The sequence below is a fragment of the Sphaeramia orbicularis genome, chromosome 6 (assembly GCF_902148855.1).
Source record: "Sphaeramia orbicularis chromosome 6, fSphaOr1.1, whole genome shotgun sequence".
Lineage (NCBI taxonomy): Eukaryota > Metazoa > Chordata > Actinopteri > Kurtiformes > Apogonidae > Sphaeramia > Sphaeramia orbicularis.
The window spans coordinates 56,580,697-56,602,019 of record NC_043962.1 but is presented as its reverse complement, the minus strand read 5'-3'; the positions used below and the strand labels follow the sequence as shown (position 1 = coordinate 56,602,019).

At 42.6% G+C, this 21,323-nt stretch overlaps 1 pseudogene; it reads right to left on the bottom strand.

Moving 5' to 3' along the window:
* Positions 1–275: 275 nt before the first annotated feature.
* The window catches only part of LOC115420811 (creatine kinase U-type, mitochondrial-like), a 28,790-nt pseudogene continuing 7,742 nt past the window's right edge, over positions 276–21,323 (bottom strand).

The window sequence follows — 21,323 nt, the reverse complement described above, 5'->3', positions numbered from 1 at the left end:
AGGACAGAAATGTGCACCTGATGTGTTTTGTCTCTGAGTTAAAGTGTTGTTTCATCTGTCTGGTTCTTCAGTGCATTAAGTTGAAAAAGTTTCTGATCGTTAAAGAAACGGTGGATCATTTACAGCACGGATTAAAAACAGACGGAATAATAATAATGTCATCCACCTGTCCACACACAGAACAGGTACGACTACACCAAACCTACACCCTTAAACACAGCTATCCACAGAACCAACCACCTTTCATTCTGTCACAAAAAATGAACTGAGGTATCAGTTAAACGTCAGGATACAAACAAATATGAAGAAGACGATTTAAAGCAGTCTGAGGTTTAGGGTCAGAGGAAAGGACGGTGAAGTTCTACAGCAGTGAACTGAAGGCAGAACCAGCAGAACCTTTAGGTGCAGAACTCAGAACCAGTGAACAGAACCTTTAGGTGCAGAACTCAGAATCAGTGAACAGAACCTTTAGGTGCAGAACCAGCAGAACCAGTGAACAGAACCTTTAGGTGCAGAACCAGCAGAACCAGTCAGCAGAACCTTTAGGTGCAGAACCAGCAGAACCAGTGAACAGAACCTTTAGGTGCAGAACTCAGAACCAGTGAACAGAACCTTTAGGTGCAGAACTCAGAACCAGTGAGCAGAACCTTTAGGTGCAGAACTCAGAACCAGTGAACAGAACCTTTAGGTGCAGAACTCAGAACCAGTGAGCAGAACCTTTAGGTGCAGTGCAGAAGCTGAAGGGTCGGGGGGTCGTTGAACATACGAGTACACATGTGCAGATTATAGAGGATGGATTATCATAAAGGATGGATTGGATTATAGAGAGAAACAGGTGCTATCTACGGGCTCACGTGGGGGGGTGGGGGTGGGGGGGTGTAGTTGGAGTGAGCATTGGCAGAGGTCTGGGGTCAGGGTCTACTTGAACAGTTTGATGGGGGGGGGCACCTTAATGTCCTGGTCCCTTCTCCAAACGCTTCTCACACTCGATCAGGTAGTTGACGCCGTCGACCACCGTCTGAACCAACTGGACCTGGAACACACACAAGGGTCAGGGTTAGTTTAGGGTCAGGGTCAGGGTTAGGGTTAGTTTAGGGTCAGGGTAGGGTTAGTTTAGGGTCAGGGTTAGGGTTAGTTTAGGGTCAGGGTTAGGGTTAGTTTAGGGTCAGGGTCAGGGTCAGGGTTAGTTTAGGGTCAGGGTCAGGGTTAGTTTAGGGTCAGGGTTAGGGTCAGGGTCAGGGTTAGGGTCAGGGTCAGGGTCAGGGTCAGGGTTAGTTTAGGGTCAGGGTCAGGGTCAGGGTCAGGGTTAGTTTAGGGTCAGGGTCAGGGTTAGGGTCAGGGTCAGGGTCAGGGTAGTTTAGGGTCAGGGTTAGGGTCAGGGTCAGGGTTAGTTTAGGGTCAGGGATCAGGGTTAGGGTCAGGGTTAGGGTCAGGGTCAGGGTTAGGGTTAGTTTAGGGTCAGGGTCAGGGTTAGGGTCAGGGTCAGGGTCAGGGTTAGTTTAGGGTCAGGGTCAGGGTCAGGGTCAGGGTCAGGGTTAGGGTCAGGGTTAGGGTCAGGGTCAGGGTCAGGGTCAGGGTCAGGGTTAGGGTCAGGGTAGTTTAGGAGTCAGGGTTAGGGTCAGGGTTAGGGTCAGGGTTAGTTAGGGTCAGGGTTAGGGTCAGGGTCAGGGTCAGGGTTAGGGTCAGGGTCAGGGTTAGGGTCAGGGTTAGTTTAGAGTCAGGGTTAGGGTCAGGGTCAGGGGTCAGGGTTAGTTTAGGGGTCAGGGGTTAGGATCAGGGTCAGGGTCAGGGTAGGGTCAGGGTCAGGGTCAGGGTTAGTTTAGGGTCAGGGTTAGGGTCAGGGTCAGGGTTAGTTTAGGGTCAGGGTTAGGGTCAGGGTTAGTTTAGGGTCAGGGTTAGTTTAGGGTCAGGGTCAGGGTTAGTTTAGGGTCAGGGTCAGGGTTAGTTTAGGGTCAGGGTTAGGGTCAGGGTCAGGGTTAGGGTCAGGGTCAGGGTCAGGGTCAGGGTCAGGGTCAGGGTCAGGGTTAGTTTAGGGTCAGGGTCAGGGTTAGGGTCAGGGTCAGGGTTAGTTGGGTCAGGTTAGGGTCAGGGTCAGGGTTAGTTTAGGGTCAGGGTTAGGGTCAGGGTTAGTTTAGGGTCAGGGTCAGGTCAGGGTCAGGGTTAGTTTAGGGTCAGGGTCAGGTTAGGGTCAGGGTCAGGGTTAGTTTAGGGTCAGGGTTAGGGTCAGGTTAGTTTAGGGTCAGGGTCAGGGTTAGTTTAGGGTCAGGTTAGGGTCAGGGTCAGGGTTAGTTTAGGGTCAGGGTTAGTTTAGGGTCAGGTCAGGATCAGGGTTAGTTTAGGGTCAGGGTTAGTTTAGGGTCAGGGTTAGTTTAGGGTCAGGGTTAGTTTAGGGTCAGGGTCCAGGGTCAGATCAGGGTTAGTTTAGGGTCAGGGTTAGTTTAGGGTCAGGGTTAGTTTAGGGTCAGGGTTAGTTTAGGGTCAGGGTCAGGGTCAGGGTTCAGGAGCAGAGGAAACACACTGAAACTGAAGCAGACGAGAGCTGATGAGGAGGTGAAGGTCTGAAGCCCAGTCTGCTCCTCCTGTGTTCAGATCCACACTCTTCAGGCTGGTTTGTTCTCGCTGCACAAACGTCGTGTGGAAAATAGAGACTACGTGTGGTGCTTTCATACTCGGCTCTGCGCGGCGTCTATTTCCAAACTGCAGGGGGCAGTGTGCCACAAACGCACGTCTATCACAGTAAAAAACTAGAGAAGAAGAAAATTGCCAAACAAAGCGTTATTGTTGTCTGTTTTCACAGTTCTCACTAAACTCATCTCCTCTGGAGGGAAGTGTGGTCTGTTTCCCTGTGTTTACTGAGATTCCAGATCCAGCTCAACTCTTAGAATCTGTGGGAGTTTGGGCCCCTCCCCCTGGGTCTCCACCTCTCTTGGTGGTCTTTTGCCTTCCACATATCTGTCCTGAATGTTTTTCCAGGTGTGTTTTTGCCCATTCCTCCTCTTGCCGACTGTCGCTGTAATTTCCCTCCATGACTGTTCTCCACTCGGCTGTGGCGGTGGTCCTGCTGTGGATCCTGTCCTTCTGTACTTCTACCACCAGGAGCTCCTGAATGTCGGCCATGTTGTCCGCCCGTCTCTTAAGTGGAAAGTTTCCACTTAAGATGAGGCGCGTGAAGGGGCGTGGCTGTGAAAATAATGTCAGCTGGCCGCGTGAAGCCGTGTGGAGCTGGCTGCTGTGGTAAAACATACAGCAGCCTTTCTACACTGGCCCAGGAACTGCAAACAGACCTGCACCAAAAGCAAGAACATTCAACTCAGCACTGGGTTAAATGTTCTTATTCATTCATTCATTTTCTGAACCCGCTTTATCCTCACTAGGGTCACGGGGTCGCTTGGAGCCTATCCCAGCTACTTACAGGTGAAGGCGGGGTTCACCCTGGACATGTGACCAGTTCATCTCCAGGGCTGAACATGTTCTTATTTAAAGGGTTCATATTTGACTGAACCCACTGTTCTTCGTCTGGGCTTCATTTCTTTGTGTATTTGGACTCTAATAGTTCAGACAGTTTGAATTTGAACCCTCCAGCTGCTGCAAAACTATCTTACATTCATTACTCCGCCAAGGAGGTTATGTTTTTGCCAGGGTTTGTTTGTTTGTTTGTTTGTTTGTTTGTTTGTTTGTTTGTTTGTTTGTTTGTTTGTCTGTCAGTTAGTGTGCAACATAACTCAAAAAGTTATGGACAGATTTGGATGAAATTTTCAGGGTTTGTTGGAAATGGGGATAAGGAAGAAATGATTAAATTTTGGTGGTGATCGGGGGTGGGGGGGCCCACGGGGGGGGGCCACTGATCAGCTTTGGGCGGAGGTCTGCGCTCTCCAAGTTGCTTCTAGTTTGAACAATGTTTCAGGTGTGTTTCAGTCCTGATTCAGTCCTGTTTCAGTCCTGTTTCAGGGTGGGTTTCAGTCCTGTTTCAGTCCTGTTTCAGGTGTGTTTTCAGTCCTGTTTCAGGTGTGTTTCTGTCCTGTTCAGTCCTGTTTCAGGTGTGTTTCAGTCATATTTCAGTCCTGTTTCAGGTGTGTTTCATGTGTGTTTCAGTCCTGTTTCAGTCCTGTTTCAGGTGTGTTTCAGTCATATTTCAGTCCTGTTTCAGGTGTTTTCAGTCCTGTTTCAGTCCTGTTTCAGGTGTGTTTCAGTCATATTTCAGTCCTGTTTCAGGTGTGTTTCAGGTGTGTTTCAGTCCTGTTTCAGGTGTGTTTCAGTCATATTTCAGTCCTGTTTCAGGTGTGTTTCAGTTCTGTTTCAGTCCTGTTTCAGGTGTGTTTCAGTCATATTTCAGTCCTGTTTCAGGTGTGTTTCAGGTGTGTTTCAGTCCTGTTTTCAGTCCTGTCTCAGTCCTGTTTCAGGTGTGTTTCAGGTGTGTCTCAGTCCTGTTTCAGGTGTGTTTCAGTCCTGTCTCAGTCCTGTTTCAGGTGTGTTTCAGTCCTGTCTCAGTCCTGTCTCAGTCCTGTTTCAGGTGTGTTTCAGTCCTGTTTCAGGTGTGTTTCAGTCCTGTTTCAGGTGTGTTTCAGTCCTGTCTCAGTCCTGTTTCAGGTGTGTTTCAGTCCTGTTTCAGTCCTGTTTCAGGTGTGTTTCAGTCCTGTCTCAGTCCTGTTTCAGGTGTGTTTCAGTCCTGTCTCAGTCCTGTTTCAGGTGTGTTTCAGGTGTGTTTCAGTCCTGTTTCAGGTGTGTTTCAGTCCTGTCTCAGTCCTGTTTCAGGTGTGTTTCAGTCCTGTTTCAGTCCTGTCTCAGTCCTGTTTCAGGTGTGTTTCAGTCCTGTTTCAGTCCTGTTTCAGGTGTGTTTCAGTCCTGTTTCAGTCCTGTTTCAGGTGTGTTTCAGTCCTGTTTCAGGTGTGTTTCAGTCCTGTTTCAGGTGTGTTTCAGTCCTGTCTCAGTCCTGTTTCAGTCCTGTTTCAGGTGTGTTTCAGGTGTGTTTCAGTCCTGTTTCAGGTGTGTTTCAGTCCTGTTTCAGGTGTGTTTCAGGTGTGTTTCAGGTGTGTTTCAGGTGTGTTTCAGTCCTGTTTCAGGTGTGTTTCAGGTGTGTTTCAGTCCTGTTTCAGGTGTGTTTCAGGTGTGTTTCAGTCCTGTTTCAGTCCTGTTTCAGGTGTGTTTCAGGTGTGTTTCAGTCCTGTTTCAGGTGTGTTTCAGGTGTGTTTCAGTCCTGTTTCAGGTGTGTTTCAGGTGTGTTTCAGTCCTGTTTCAGTCCTGTTTCAGGTGTGTTTTCAGGTGTGTTTCAGTCCTGTTTCAGGTGTGTTTCAGGTGTGTTTCAGTCCTGTTTCAGGTGTGTTTCAGGTGTGTTTCAGGTGTGTTTCAGTCCTGTTTCAGTCCTGTTCAGGTGTGTTTCAGGTGTGTTTCAGTCCTGTTTCAGATGTGTTTCAGGTGTGTTTCAGGTGTGTTTCAGGTGTGTTTCAGTCCTGTTTCAGGTGTGTTTCAGGTGTTTCAGTCCTGTTTCAGGTGTGTTCAGTCCTGTTTCAGATGTGTTCAGGTGTGTTTCAGGTGTGTTTCAGTCCTGTTTCAGATGTGTTTCAGGTGTGTTTCAGTCCTGTTTTCAGGTGTGTTTCAGGTGTGTTTCAGATGTGTTTCAGGTGTGTTTCAGGTGTGTTTCAGGTGTGTTTCAGGTGTGTCTCAGTCCTGTTTCAGTCCTGTTTCAGGTGTGTTTCAGGTGTGTTTCAGTCCTGTTTCAGGTGTGTTTCAGGTGTGTTTCAGGTGTGTCTCAGTCCTGTTTCAGTCCTGTTTCAGGTGTGTTTCAGTCCTGTTTCAGGTGTGTTTCAGTCCTGTTTCAGGTGTGTTTCAGGTGTGTCTCAGTCCTGTTTCAGTCCTGTTTCAGGTGTGTTTCAGTCCTGTTTCAGTCCTGTTTCAGGTGTGTTTCAGTCCTGTTTCAGGTGTGTTTCAGGTGTGTCTCAGTCCTGTTTCAGTCCTGTTTCAGGTGTGTTCAGTCCTGTTCAGGTGTGTTTCAGGTGTGTTTCAGGTGTGTTTCAGGTGTGTCTCAGTCCTGTTTCAGGTGTTTCAGGTGTGTTTCAGTCCTGTTTCAGGTGTGTTTCAGGTGTGTTTCAGGTGTGTCTCAGTCCTGTTTCAGTCCTGTTTCAGTCACAGACCTCAGACTGGCCCAGTCGGTCCAGGTTGGAGATGTCGAACACTCCTCCCACCGCTGCCGTGTCCACTCCTCCAGTTCCTCTCTTCTGCAGACGCAGGTTGTCCAGGATTTTACTGAAACGTGCGTCCTGAACAGAACCACAGACATGTCATGGGTCAGACTAAGGCTGATCTAGTTCACAGACTGAAATACATTTGACAAAATAAATGTCGATCAAACACAGTGTCTCAAATATTACAGTGTCGCATCGTGTTACGACGTTGCGTTACAACAGTAGTTCCAACCTTTTTAGTCTCATGACCCATTTTAACAACCAGACATTCAAAACAGAGACATTTTTTTGCTTAAAATTCATTTGTTTTTGTTCCTGTAATAGTTTGTTGTACTATGTTCCAAAATCCAGGTTAATGTTAGAGGACATTTAGTCTATATAATGTCTATTACTGTGGACAGAGGCAGTAATCCAGGTGTAGATTACTGCACAAGGTGGAGAATGTGATTTTCCTTGGTCAGGATCTGTCCAGTCAGTCCAGCTGTGATTTACAAGGAGGACAATTAACACTGAACAAACCAGAACTGAAACTATGAATGATGAAAGAGCTGCAGCATCTGAAACTGACCACAGTGAACATGTGACAGATAAACAGAACCACAGAGCTGCAGTTTCACAACCACAGTTTGTCTGATTGTCTCTGTCGACTCAACACAGAGTTTTTTATTTGTACTGTGTTGCCCTTCAGACATAATGTTAATGGGACTTTTATTTTGAAATCTGACATTTGTTGACATGCCAAAGTCATATCCTGTCAGCCATCTTGGGAAAGTTAGATGAGTGTTCTACCTCAGACTGTCTTATTGTGCACTTCAGAGATGCAATGTCGTAAATACAAAATATGAATAAGTTCAATGTAAAATTGACCAGTTAAAGTTAGAAACGTTCTTTACATTTAAGAATATGTGTTGTGTCTAGAAACTCTTTCTTTTACATGAAATGCACAGTTTAAGAAGCACAGAGGCATCTACATGGTGGTAAATTGTTTGTATTTACAGTTTTCACTCTTTCGTCTTGTATGAAGCTGTAAGAGCCAAAGTAAACAGCTTTTGGAAGCTTACTGCGACTCAATCGTCTTTTCATGCAAGGAAGAGTTTAGCTGGTTATACCTGCAGCCTCTATGCAGCAGGGAGGACAATACAAGTATGTTTTTTTTTGTTTCTACAGGGTGTCCCATAAGTCTCCATACACAGGAAAAATAAACGTTTCTTGACATAAACCATTTTTGTTTATATAATATGCTCTATATGACTGCCATTTTGTCGGGAACACATTTCAATGCGTGTCCTCCACTGCTGAAGAACTATAAAGAAGAAATATACAGAAATACATGTTAGAACCATATGTATTATGTCTCCTATGTATGGAGACCTTATGGGACACCCTGTATTATTACTAGAAATTTCAGGCGACCCCATTTGAATTCCAGGCGACCTCATGTGGGTCCCGACCCAAAGGTTGAAAAACACTGTGTTACAACATTGCATTTAGAGCTGCAACCGACTAATCGACTCAAAGTGATCCAAAAAAATCATTCAACCCACAGTTCTCCTGAATCTTCAGCTTTGTTTCCTTCATTTCTCTGCTGTTAAACATTGGTTCCACTGTTGTGTTCACACGGACGCTTATTGTGACGCACAAAGAAGCTTCAGTTCAGGAAAACTGCAATAGAATATTTCCCTTCAATCAATTCAAGTCGATTAATCAAATCGGGACTTTTGCATTTGCTTTAAGCACCTAATGGATGAATCGGTTGCAGCTCTAATTGCATTACAGCGTTGCGTTACCTTGCTGAGCAGAGGCAGTTTGACGTGCACTCCTGCTCTCAGCCCAGTTCCCAGGTTGGACGGACAGGTCAGGATGTACCCGAGCCGTGGGTTCCACATGAACTCCCATCCTCGCTCCTGAATCAGATGCTCCACCTGGAACACACAGAGGACAGCTGTGTCACAGCCGTCCTACCGTACGTATGTGGACGGTGGTGCAGTCAGTGTTCAGAGTGTCCTCATGGTGTCAGCTGACTTTCTCCTTCTGTTTTATAAACCACAGCACTGACACACTTTTAGTAGGACCTGGGCTGAACCTTTACAGACCAGATCCACGGACCTACACCCCAGGTTATAATAGTTTTGGATTTTTACCTCCGCCAGGAGGTATATGATCACTTTGGTTTGTGTGTTTTTTTTGTTTGTGTGTTTGTTTGTTTGTTTGTTCTCATCTTTAGTGTAAAACTCTTCCACCCATCTTTCCTAAATCTTCCCCACAGATAGGCCTAGGCCCTGGGACCAACCCAGTCCCCATTTTGGTCCCAGTAGGACAAAGTTCAAAGTCACAACATCTACAATTTTCCTATCTGTCATCATGGAGCAGTTTTGAAAATTCATAAAAAATTCCCAAATGACTCCGATTCTCCTCCAGTTGGATCCACCTGTAGCTTAGAACAATCTCTTGTATGTGGAACTAAATTGTCCACATCCCACTGTGGAATGTGGGACTCTGTGGACATTTACACTGAACATTTGAAAATCCCCTTTCCCAAACATTTAAAATTAGAACTCAACTAATATTGATGTGAATTGAATCTACATTGGACAGACACATGACTGGGACCAGATTCAACTGTTTCTGTTTATGGAACAACCTGGAAACTGTTGGATTTAAACAGAACTAGTCGATCCACACATGCCACACTGTTCCGAGTGCTTGGTGGAGGTTTGCGTTTCTCTGAACACTTGTTCTTTATAGTTTAGTTTTATTTAGTTTTGACTTTTTTTGTCTCTCATTCAGTTTGTTTTAATTCGTTTTTAGAGCAGGTTGCTGGTTTTTATTAGTTTTTGTTTTCTTCTAAATGCTTAGTTTTAGTTTAGTTTTTTTGTCATATCTTCTCCGTCGTATTCAAATCAATCCCCAGACAGGACTCTGCTGCTTTTAGTCTCCATGTTTCCAGGTAGAGTGGGGACCAGAAGACGACTGGAAACCACAAGTGAACACAAGTGACGACCCTTAAATATCATTCGGTGACAGCAGAGAAAATTGCTTGAGGGAAATAAATCGATTTCGTATCAGTCCAACGTTGACAAAGACAAAAACGAAAGGAATTTTATCCATCATTTTTTATGTTGTAGTTAGTTTTGTAAACACACAATACAGTTTCAGTTATCGTTTTTTTCTTTTAATTATAGTTTTTATTTACTTCAGTTAACGAAACTGTTTTTTTCAATTCTAGTTTTTGTCATTTCGTTAGTTTTCGTTAACAATAATAACCTTGCCTCCACCCTAGTGACACCACACTGGGGTGGGTGCAGACACAGGAACCATGCGTTACCTCCTTCAGACCTCTGCAGAACCTCTCAAACACCCCGCTTCATGTTCCCTCCTTTCTCCATGGAGATCACTCTGGTGTGGTCCTCCTCGTTCACCCAGATCAGGAACGTCTTCTCGTTGTTGTGCCTGAACAGACAAACTGTTACTACGACGTTCACCACAGACGTTCTCCATCCTGCTCTGTCCTGATCACACCAAGTCACCAAAAGACTCTATTCTTGTTTCATTTGTTCAGTGCAATTTTCACTGATGGATGCACCCAGGGATCGTCTTTTTGATTACTTCATCAGTCGGTGAGGATGCACAATAACACAAAATAAAATAATGGATATTCACCTCAAATGGATTAAAGCAGGGCTGTCAAATATGTGGTCCGTGGGCCAAAAACCGGCCCCCCGAAGGTTCCGATCCAGCTCACGGAATGAATTTACAAAGTGCAAAAATGACACTGAAGTTATTAATGATCAAAGGGTCAAACTGGTTTTAGTTCTGGTTCCACACACAGACCAAAATAACGACATAATAACCTATAAATAATTGACAACTACACATTTTCTTCTTGATTTAATGTGAAAAAATAACACTACACTATGAAAATATTTACATTTACAAACTATCCTTTAACAATAAACTGTGAATAAACCTGGATGAGGAGTAGTGTGGACACATGAGGAAACCCAACCATTTTAGAATTTAGTACGAGATAAGTTTGACGAGCATTCGAGATTCAAAACAACAGAGAAATTATGGAGGACAGAGCCTGCCATATTTAAAAATAATACAGAAATATAAAAATGCTTGAATAATTAATTTCAGTAACAGTATTTATCTATTTTGTCCTTATTTATATTTTTCCTTCTTTAATTTTTATCCCTGCATTTATTTCTGCGTTGCTTTCTGTTTACATTTTTTCCTTTATCTCTTTTCTTCAAAAGAGGGAAAACTGAAAAGGTAAATATGACTATGAATAACAAAATGCCAATAAATTAATAAGATGTCAGCTGAAAAATTATAGAAATGCATAAGAAAAGAGATAAAGAAATGTAAATAGAAAGCAACATAGAAATAAATGCAGGGATAAAACTAAAGAAGGAAAAATATAAATAAGAACAAACAGATAAATAAGTGGTACTGAAATTCATTTATCAAGCCATTTTTATATTTCTGTATTTATTTGTAAATATGGCAGGTCAGTCCTCTATAAGAAATGACTGCAAAGACTTTAAAACAAAAGTCTGTTTGGAAAATGTAAAGGGTGGAAAGTGCAGATGTTTGTGTTTAAAAGTCAAATAAATGCTGAAGTAAAGTGCAGACACTGAAACTGTACTTGTGTCCAGTTGTGACGTTCCTGTACTACGGCGTCTCTGCTCACTTTGATTCCACTTGGTATTTGTGCACAATCTGCGCTGTGTGTGGTTTTGTTCTAATACAGGTTTAATAAGGTGACGGTAGCAGGAGGTCAGATAATATTCACTGTGAACGGTGAAGAAAAGAGGAGGAGACATCTGAAAGACGAGCACATGAGGCTGACGGTGAAACACACACGGATCGATTCAGTCTGAGCGTCGGTTTATTTAGGGTTCAAACTGAAACTGAGCGTCCGCCAAACACAACTGCAGACAAATGTGGCCCAAACCTGTGTCCATATGTTGACCTGGATCTGATCTGTTAAAGGCAGTCTGAACAGAACTGATCTGACCCAGACCAACTTTCATATGCGGTCCTAAATCTGACCCAGACCACTTTCATATGCGGTCCCTAAATCTGACCCAGACCACTGTCATATGCGGTCCTAAATCTGACCCAGACCACTTTCATATGCGGTCCTAATCTGAACCAGACCACTTTCAAATGTGGACCTAATCTGACCCAGACCACTTTCATATGCGGGTTCCTAAATCTGAACCAGACCACCTTCATATGTGGACACTAAATCTGATATGTATCTGATATTTTGTGGTGTGACTTCAGTCTGAACGTCCAGGTCGCATTTATCCGACCTTTACGTCATTGAAATGCGACAAACGTCATAATTCTGCACCGAGACCAGAATGCCTCCATATTCCTTCTGTAAACACAGTGTGTGTCTGCATGGTCACGTATTCCATCAGGACCTCTTTAGTGCATGTGGGTCACTACAGGACCTCTTTAGTGCATGTGGGTCCCTTCAGGACCTCTTTAGTGCATGTGGGTCCCTTCAGGACCTCTTTAGTGCATGTGGGTCCCTTCAGGACCTCTTTAGTGCATGTGGGTCACTTCAGGACCTCTTTAGTGCATGTGGGTCACTACAGGACCTCTTTAGTGCATGTGGGTCCCTTCAGGACCTCTTAGTGCATGTGGGTCCCTTCAGGACCTCTTTAGTGCATGTGGGTCACTTCAGGACCTCTTTAGTGCATGTGGGTCACTTCAGGACCTCTTTAGTGCATGTGGGTCACAGACTTTAGGAGGACTGCTTTAAACTCACCAGATTCCTCGAGCGTCCGGCCAATCACGAGCCATCCCTGCACAGGTGAGCAGAGGTGAGACGGGTTTATCGACAGGAAGTGGTCCTGAGGAGACAACGGAGAAGACATGGGGGTCAAACATACGGCCCACCAAAGGGTCCAAACCAGACCACCAAAGGGTCCAAACCAGACCACCAAAGGGTCCCGTCCGGCCCACGATAATGTTCAACGCACAGAAATCAAACTTGCACACAGACATTGTCCAGAAGTCGACACTGTGTCCTTATTGGTGTAGTTTATGCATATATGGAATTTCTTTTTCTTATTTTACTTTTGTTCCATTTTCATAACATCTTGTATTTAGAATTAACTACAGCGATAACATTAAACAGCAAATAATACCTAAAATGTGTTTAGGACGAAGAGGATTCTGATTCAGATTAACAGTGAAGGATGTTAAACTCATTCTCAGGTGTTGGAGTAATGCATTACAAAAGTAATCCATTCCAGTAACAGATTACTTTTGCTGTAGCACAGTAGTATAAAGCATTACTAATCAATTATCAGTAGTATTTACTCGGTATATGCTACAATAGTGCTTGTGTTACAAACACACTTCACCAATGATTTAATTACTCCAGTAAAAAAAACTAAATAAAACAGCAAGAGCATAAACATACGGCCCGTGGGCCAAAACCAGCCCGCCAAAGGGTCCGATCTGGCCATGGAATGAATTACACTGAACATATTAACAATCCTTTTAGTTCAGGTTCCACATTCAGACCAATCTGACCTAAAGTGGGTCGGACAAGTAAAAAACCACCATAAAAATCTATAAATAATGACATTCCATATTTGTTGTCTTTGTTTTAGCATAAAAAAGTTAAATTACACAAAAATTTTAACATTAAATACATTTAAGTGCATTATAAATAAAGTTAGATTGGAAAATTAATTTAGCAGCAAAAAGAATTAGTGCAAAAAAAAGAACTGTATAAAAATATCACACAAAATACTGAAAATGAAGCAAAGAATGAACACTACAAGATAAAATATAAGTATACATACACACTGTATGACTAAACTATACATACAAAAAGCCAGCTCTGTACTACAGATATAGAGATACGTACAACAAATAAGAATATACTGTATACAAGTAATATAGGGTATACAGCAGGGCTCTAAAACTCCTGTTCTTTCAGGTTCCACATTCAGTCTGATCTGATCTGCAGTGGACCGGACCAGGAAAAGAAGAACAGAAGAACCTGGAAATAATGACAACTGCAAACTTTTGTTTTTGTTTTAGTGCAAAAAAATCCCTTAAATTATGAAGATACTTACTTTTATAAACTATTCAAACAAAAAAGATGTGAATAACCTGAAAAAACTGACATTTCTTCAGATAAATCAGTGTATTTTCTCAGTCTTCTTCCTCCACTTCTCATTAGTCCATGTGCATTCTGGATCAGATCTACAAAGACACTAAACACTGAGGAACAGGAAGAAAGAGTTCAAACTGGACTGAATTTAATACAGACATTTCAGGTTGGTCATATTTTATTGTTACAGGATAGTTTCTAAATGTAAATATTTTCATAGTTTAATGTAATTTTTGCACTAAAACAAAGACAAATATTTGCAGTTGTCATTATTTACAGACATAATGTCATATTATTTCCCATCTTACCAGTAGTAAATCTGCAGTCGTTTCTTTTGTGTGGGTTCTTCTGCTGTTCTATGGGACTGTAGATCAGATTGGTCTGTGTGTGGAACTGGAACTAAACTGAGTTCCACAGCTGGACTGTGTGCACTTTGCTAACTCATCCCAGTGACTGGATTGGAACCTTTGGTGGGACACTTTTGCCCCTGGGACACATGTTTGACAGCCCTGTTCTAAATGTTCCGTGTTGTACGTTTCAAAATGAAACAATAAAATATAAGTTAAAACAAAAAGGCCAAATAAAGTGTGTGTCACTGACGTCGATGAGCTGCTGCTGCTCCTGCTCCGTCATCTGGGTCAGGCTGTAGTACTTCCCCTTCAGGTCTCCCTTCAGACCCGACAGGGCGTCCACCACCACCCGCTCCACCTCCCGACGCTCCGCCCTGGTGCAGGCCGGCGGCAGACTCAGACCGCGGATACTACGGCCGGTCCTGACCCGCGACGACAGCACGTAACGGTCATCGAACTGACCGGACTGGATCTGAAAGCCAGAGCACAGAGTCAGAGCTGCACATGTGGACCGGGTCCAGAGGATGGAACATGTGGTCCAGGTGGGAGGAGTCTATCAGCTGCATGTCATGTCTGTTCTGCTTCAACTGTTTAAGGTTAAATGAGGTTTGGGTCAAACACGTGGACTGGCTGTTGATTTGTCCTGTTTCTGGGCTGGTCTGTGTGTGATGAGGGGACCCTGGTCCAGGGTCTGGGGTCTGGGGTCTGAGGTCTGGGGTCTGGGGTCTGGGGTCTGGGGTCTGAGGTCTGGGGTCTGGGGTCTGGGGTCTGGGGTCTGGGGTCTGTGTCCATACCTTGCTGGCGTCCAGGTCTGTGGGGTGGGTCATGTCCGTGGGTCGTATCCGTTTGTGTCTCTCTTTGATGATGGGATCCAGTAGATCTGCAAACACCTGAACACACACACACACACGCACGCACGCACGCACACACACACACACACATGCACGCACGCACGCACACACACACACACATGCACGCACGCACACACACACACACACACATCAGTGTGACGTTCAGACAACACACACTGCGTCTCTACATTCGTACTCCTTCCCCAGACGACAGCTGTCTGATCCAAATCATCAGCCATCTTTCAGTATCATCAGTACTCTCTCAGTATCATCAGTACTCTTTCAGTATCATCAGTACTCTTTCAGTATCATCAGTACTCTCTCAGTATCATCAGTACTCTTTCAGTATCATCAGTACTCTTTCAGTATCATCAGTACTCTCTCAGTATCATCAGTACTCTCTCAGTATCATCAGTACTCTTTCAGTATCATCAGTACTCTCTCAGTATCATCAGTACTCTTTCAGTATCATCAGTACTCTTTCAGTATCATCAGTACTCTCTCAGTATCATCAGTACTCTCTCAGTATCATCAGTACTCTCTCAGTATCATCATACTTCTTTCAGTATCATCAGTACTCTCTCAGTATCATCAGTACTCTTTCAGTATCATCAGTACTCTCTCAGTATCATCAGTACTCTCTCAGTATCATCAGTACTCTCTCAGTATCATCAGTACTCTCTCAGTATCATCAGTACTCTTTCCAGTTCATGTCTGCTGTGTAAACTAAGAAGTTTGAATTTCTTCTGAAAACATTTTCTGTTCTTTCCACCCACACAAACCCTGGGTCCACTCCATGGAACCATGGCCTGATAAAACCAGTCCTCTGGACCTGCTTTGTTCTGCCTAAAGGCACAGCCCAGTGTTTACCTGCTTTGTCTTCTGCAATAATTATGTTGATCATGTTGATCATTAATAATAAACTAGAAGCACTCAGACCACAGACCTGCACCAAGGCAGATCATCAAAAATTTCAAAAATGGTGTTGTCATTATTATATATTATTATTACATTATTTTTTAGTTTGGTGCCCTAACTTGCACTTTGCAAATTCATCCCAGGGGCCGGACTGGACCCTGTGGTGGGCCGGTTTTGGCCCCGGGACGCATGTTTGACATCTGTGGTTTAGAGGAATAAAAACACTCAGGAAAAAAATCTTGATTCAGCCTCTCATAATTCATGCATGAAAGGGATAATAATAATAATATAATAATAATAATAATAATAATAATAATAATAATAATAAATAATAATGATAATAATAATAATAATAATAAATGAAAGTGAGCTGATGCTGATTGTCTGAGTTGGAACTCCTCTTCCTGTCTTTACTCAGGGTTCAAAGGTCATTTCAATAATGTGACTGAATTCATGTGCTGTGAGGCCACACCCACTCCACCCTCCCACGCCAAACATTAATTACACACTGTGATAAACGGGAAAAGCTTCGACACTCCCTCTGCCTTCAGCCTCCACCCATGAGCAGGACTCACAGCACGTTTACAACGGCCGTTTGTTCTGACTCATAAACTCCAGATGAATGAGAGAAAAACAGACGGAGGTTCAGACGAGTGGAACACGAACTTCACCCCAGGAGGCAGTTCTGTTCATACAGCAGAGCACACACACTCCAACTACACCTGTACACTGACACAGTCCAACTACACCTGTACACTGACACACTCCAACTACACCTGTACACTGACACACTCCAACTACACCTGTACACTGACACAGTCCAACTACACCTGTACACTAACACACCTGTACACTGACACACTCCAACTACACCTGTACACTGACACAGTCCAACTACACTTGTACACTGACACAGTCCAACTACACCTGTACACTGACACACCTGTACACTGACACAGTCCAACTACACCTGTACAGTAACACACCTGTACACTGACACACTCCAACTACACCTGTACACTGACACAGTCCAACTACACCTGTACACTGACACAGTCCAACTACACTTGTTACACTGACACACTCCAACTACACCTGTACACTGACACAGTCCAACTACACCTGTACACTGACACACTCCAACTACACCTGTACACTAACACACCTGTACACTGACACACTCCAACTACACCTGTACACTAACACACCTGTACACTGACCCTGTACACTGACACAGTCCAACCACACCTGTACACTGACCCTGTACACTGACACACTCCAACTACACCTGTACACTAACACACCTGTACACTGACCCTGTACACTGACACAGTCCAACTACACCTGTACACTAACACACCTGTACACTGACACACTCCAACTACACCTGTACACTAACACACCTGTACACTGACCCTGTACACTGACACAGTCCAACCACACCTGTACACTGACACAGTCCAACCACACCTGTACACTGACACAGTCCAACTACACCTGTACACTGACACAGTCCAACTACACCTGTACACTAACACACCTGTACACTGACCCTGTACACTGACACAGTCCAACCACACCTGTACACTGACCCTGTACACTGACACAGTCCAACCACACCTGTACACTGACCCTGTACACTGACACAGTCCAACTACACCTGTACACTGACACAGTCCAACTACACCTGTACACTAACACACCTGTACACTGACCCTGTACACTGACACAGTCCAACTACACCTGTACACTAACACACCTGTACACTGACACAGTCCAACTACACCTGTACACAGGTCACAGGGGTCACTAGAAGAACTGACCCCACAGCTATGCACCCCCACTGTGGACAATACTACACACTGGGATATCACGTTTACAGTTATATCATATGTTTACATTTATATGGTATGTACACATTTATATGGTTATACTTCTATGGTCTGTTTACAGTTCTATGTTTACATTCTATGGTGTGTTTACAGTTCTATGTTTACATTCTATGGTGTGTTTACAGCTCTATGTTTACATTCTATGGTGTGTTTACAGTTCTATGTTTACATTCTTTGGTGTGTTTACAGTTCTATGGTGTGTTTGCAGTTCTATGTTTACATTCTATGGTGTGTTTACAGTTCTATGTTTACATTCTATGGTGTGTTTGCAGTTCTGTTCACATCTATGGTGTGTTTCCAGTTCTATGTTTCCAGTTCTATGGTGTGTTTCCAGTTCTATGTTCACATTCTATGGTGTGTTTGCAGTTCTATGTTTACATTCTATGGTGTGTTTCCAGTTCTATGTTTCCAGTTCTATGGTGTGTTTCCAGTTCTATGTTCACATTCTATGGTATGTTTCCAGTTCTATGTTTCCAGTTCTATGGTGTGTTTGCAGTTCTATGTTCACATTCTATGGTGTGTTTCCAGTTCTATGTTTCCAGTTCTATGGTGTGTTTGCAGTTCTATGTTCATATTCTATGGTGTGTTTCCAGTTCTATGTTTCCAGTTCTATGGTGTGTTTGCAGTTCTATGTTCACATTCTATGGTGTGTTTACAGTTCTATGTTTCCAGTTCTATGGTGTGTTTGCAGTTCTATGTTCACGTTCTATGGTGTGTTTGCAGTTCTATGTTTCACATTCTATGGTGTGTTTGCAGTTCTATGTTCCATTCTATGGTGTGTTTGCAGTTCTATGTTCACATTCTATGGTGTGTTTGCAGCTCTATGTTTACATTCTATGGTGTGTTTACAGTTCTATGTTCACATTCTATGGTGTTTGCAGTTCTATGTTCACATTCTATGGTGTGTTTACAGTTCTATGTTCACATTCTATGGTGTGTTTCAGCTATGTTCACATTCCTATGGTGTGTTTACAGTTCTATGTTCACATTCTATGGTGTGTTTACAGTTCTATGTTCACATTCTATGGTGTGGTTTACAGTTCTATGTTCACATTCTATGGTGTGTTTACAGTTCTATGTTCACATTCTATGGTGGTGTTTGCAGTTCTATGTTCACATTCTATGGTGTGTTTGCAGGTCTATGTTCACATTCTATGGTGTTTTGCAGTTCTATGTTCACATTCTATGGTGTGTTTGCGAGTTCTATGGTTCACATTCTATGGTGTGTTTGCGTTCTATGTTCACATTCTATGGTGTGTTTGCAGTTCTATGTTCACATTCTATGGTGTGTTTACAGCTCTATGTTCACATTCTATGGTGTGTTTACAGTTCTATGTTCACATTCTATGGTGTGTTTGCAGTTCTATGTTCACATTCTATGGTGTGTTTACAGTTCTATGTTCACATTCTATGGTGTGTTTACAGCTCTATGTTCACATTCTCTGGTGTGTTTACAGTTCTATGTTCACATTCTATGGTGTGTTTACAGTTCTATGTTCCATTCTATGGTGTGTTACAGTTCTATGTTCACATTCTATGTGTGTTTGCAGTTCTATGTTCACATTCTATGGTGTGTTTACAGTTCTATGTTCACATTCTATGGTGTGTTTACAGTTCAGGTTCACATTCTATGGTGTGTTTGCAGTTCTATGTTCACATTCTATGGTGTGTTTGCAGTCCTGGTACCTCGTAGGACTCCTCGTCTCCTGCCACCATGCCCACAGTCTTTATGAAGGGGTGTCCAGGGTTGTCCACTCCGGTCTGGATGGCTTCGTCCAGTGTGTAGCCGTTGGGCGTGGCCTTGTCACACAGTTTGGAGTAGATGGCAGGAGTCAGGCTCGACGCCATGCAGTTATTATGTTTACGCAGGTCAGGGTACTCTGCACTGCAACAAACACAACACAAATATAAATAATATATCAAATATATACATAAGATGACCATGAACTGGTAGAACACAGGTGTCAAACATGCGTCCCGGGGGCCAAACCGGCCCGCTAAAGGGTCCAATGTGGCCTGTGGGATGAATTTATGAAATGTAAAATTTACACTGAAGTTATTAATGATCAATGATGTTCAAATCATTTTAGGTCAGTTCAGTCTAAAGTGGGTCAGACCAGTAAAATACTATCAGAATAACATATAAATAAAGAAAACCACTAATTTCTCTCTTTGTTTAGTGTAAAAAAAGGTAAAATTACACAAATGCTTACATTTACAGAATAGCCTTTTACAAAAACAATATAAACAACCTGAAATGTCTTAGTATGTGAAGTTTCACCAACATTCTGCCTTTTACTAAATGTTTTGTGTATTTGTAGATCCACTGTGATCTGTCAGCTGTGATGTACATGTGGAAATGATAAACTATGGGGTAATATTTTTAAAATTGCACTGATTTTTCTGAAGAATTTTCAGGTTGTTCATATTTGTTTGTGTTATGTTCAAGTACAGTTCGTAGATGTAAACATTTTCATTACGGAAATTTGACTTTTTTCACTCAAAAATATAAGAAAAAACTTTGGAGTTGATATTATTTTTGAGTTCTTATCCTATTATTTATATTATTTTACTGGTCCGGCCCAGTTTATATCATATTAGTCTGTATGTGGAACTGAACTAAAAAGAGTTTGACAGCCTTGTGATAGAACATATACACACATACACACACACACACACACACACACACACACACACACACACACACACACATACATATGGCAAGCCGAGTGAGCATTTATTAGATATCCTTGATATCCACTGCCGTTCTGCTGCACTAGTAAGGCAAAACGTCACACTAGTTTACTAGTGAGGGGCAAAATGTTCACTAGTTAACTAGTGGATGCATTTTTGCCATTACTAGGTTACTAGTGCAGCTAAAATCTCTCACTAGTTAACTAGTAGGAGCCAAAAATGTTCTCTAGTTAACTAGTGAACGCATATTTGACCTTACTAGTTTACTAGTAAAAGCCAAAATCCTCACTAGTTAACTAGTAGATGCATTTTAGACATACTAGTTAACTAGTATGGTACAAAATACCTACTAGTAAACTAGTTGAGCATATGCTAATGAGGAGGTGGGTACGAAGATTAAACCGAAGCTTCCTATTGGCTTTTCCTGGAAGATTCCCACCTTAAAGTAAAACCATGTCCCAAGGCACGGCTGCACATGACGCATTTCTGGTGGAATATCAGGACGTTTTTTTTTTAATCCGTCAACTTTATTAAACAAAATCTGGACATACATTCTGAAGAATTACAGAAATTTTTTTTTTCCCAGACAGAGCATTGATATCAACCTTATGCGAAACAGTATTTGTAATCTCAGGACGTTAAATTACTTCCGCCGACCGTAGAGTGCAGAGCGACTGGGCCTGGCCAAGCGAAAGTGAACGTCAGGGCCAATTTGTTTTTTCTCCAAAACCATATTTCTGATTACTCAGTATGAAAGACATAGACCTCCTATATATATATATATATATATATATATATATATATATATATATATATATATATATATATATATATATATATATATATATATATATATAGTACAGGCCAAAAGTTTGGACACACCTTCTCATTCTTTGCATTTTCTTTATTTTCATGACTATTTTCATTGTAGATTCTCACTGAAGGCATCAAAACTATGAATGAACACATGTGGAATTATGTACTTAACAAAAAAGTGTGAAATAACTGAAAACATCTCTTATATTCTAGTTTCTGAAGAAACTAGAATATAGTAATATATATAACTGACTGACCTTCATTTCTTAAAGTAATGATGGCCACTCGTTTGTCTTTACTTAGCTGATTGGTTCTCGCCATAATATGCATTCTAACAGTTGTCCAATAGGGCTGTCAGCTGTGCATCAACCTGACTTCTGCACAACACAACTGATGGTCCCAACCCATCAATAAGGCAAGAAATTCCACTAAGTAACCCTGACAAGGCCACAGCTATGAAGTGGAAACCATTT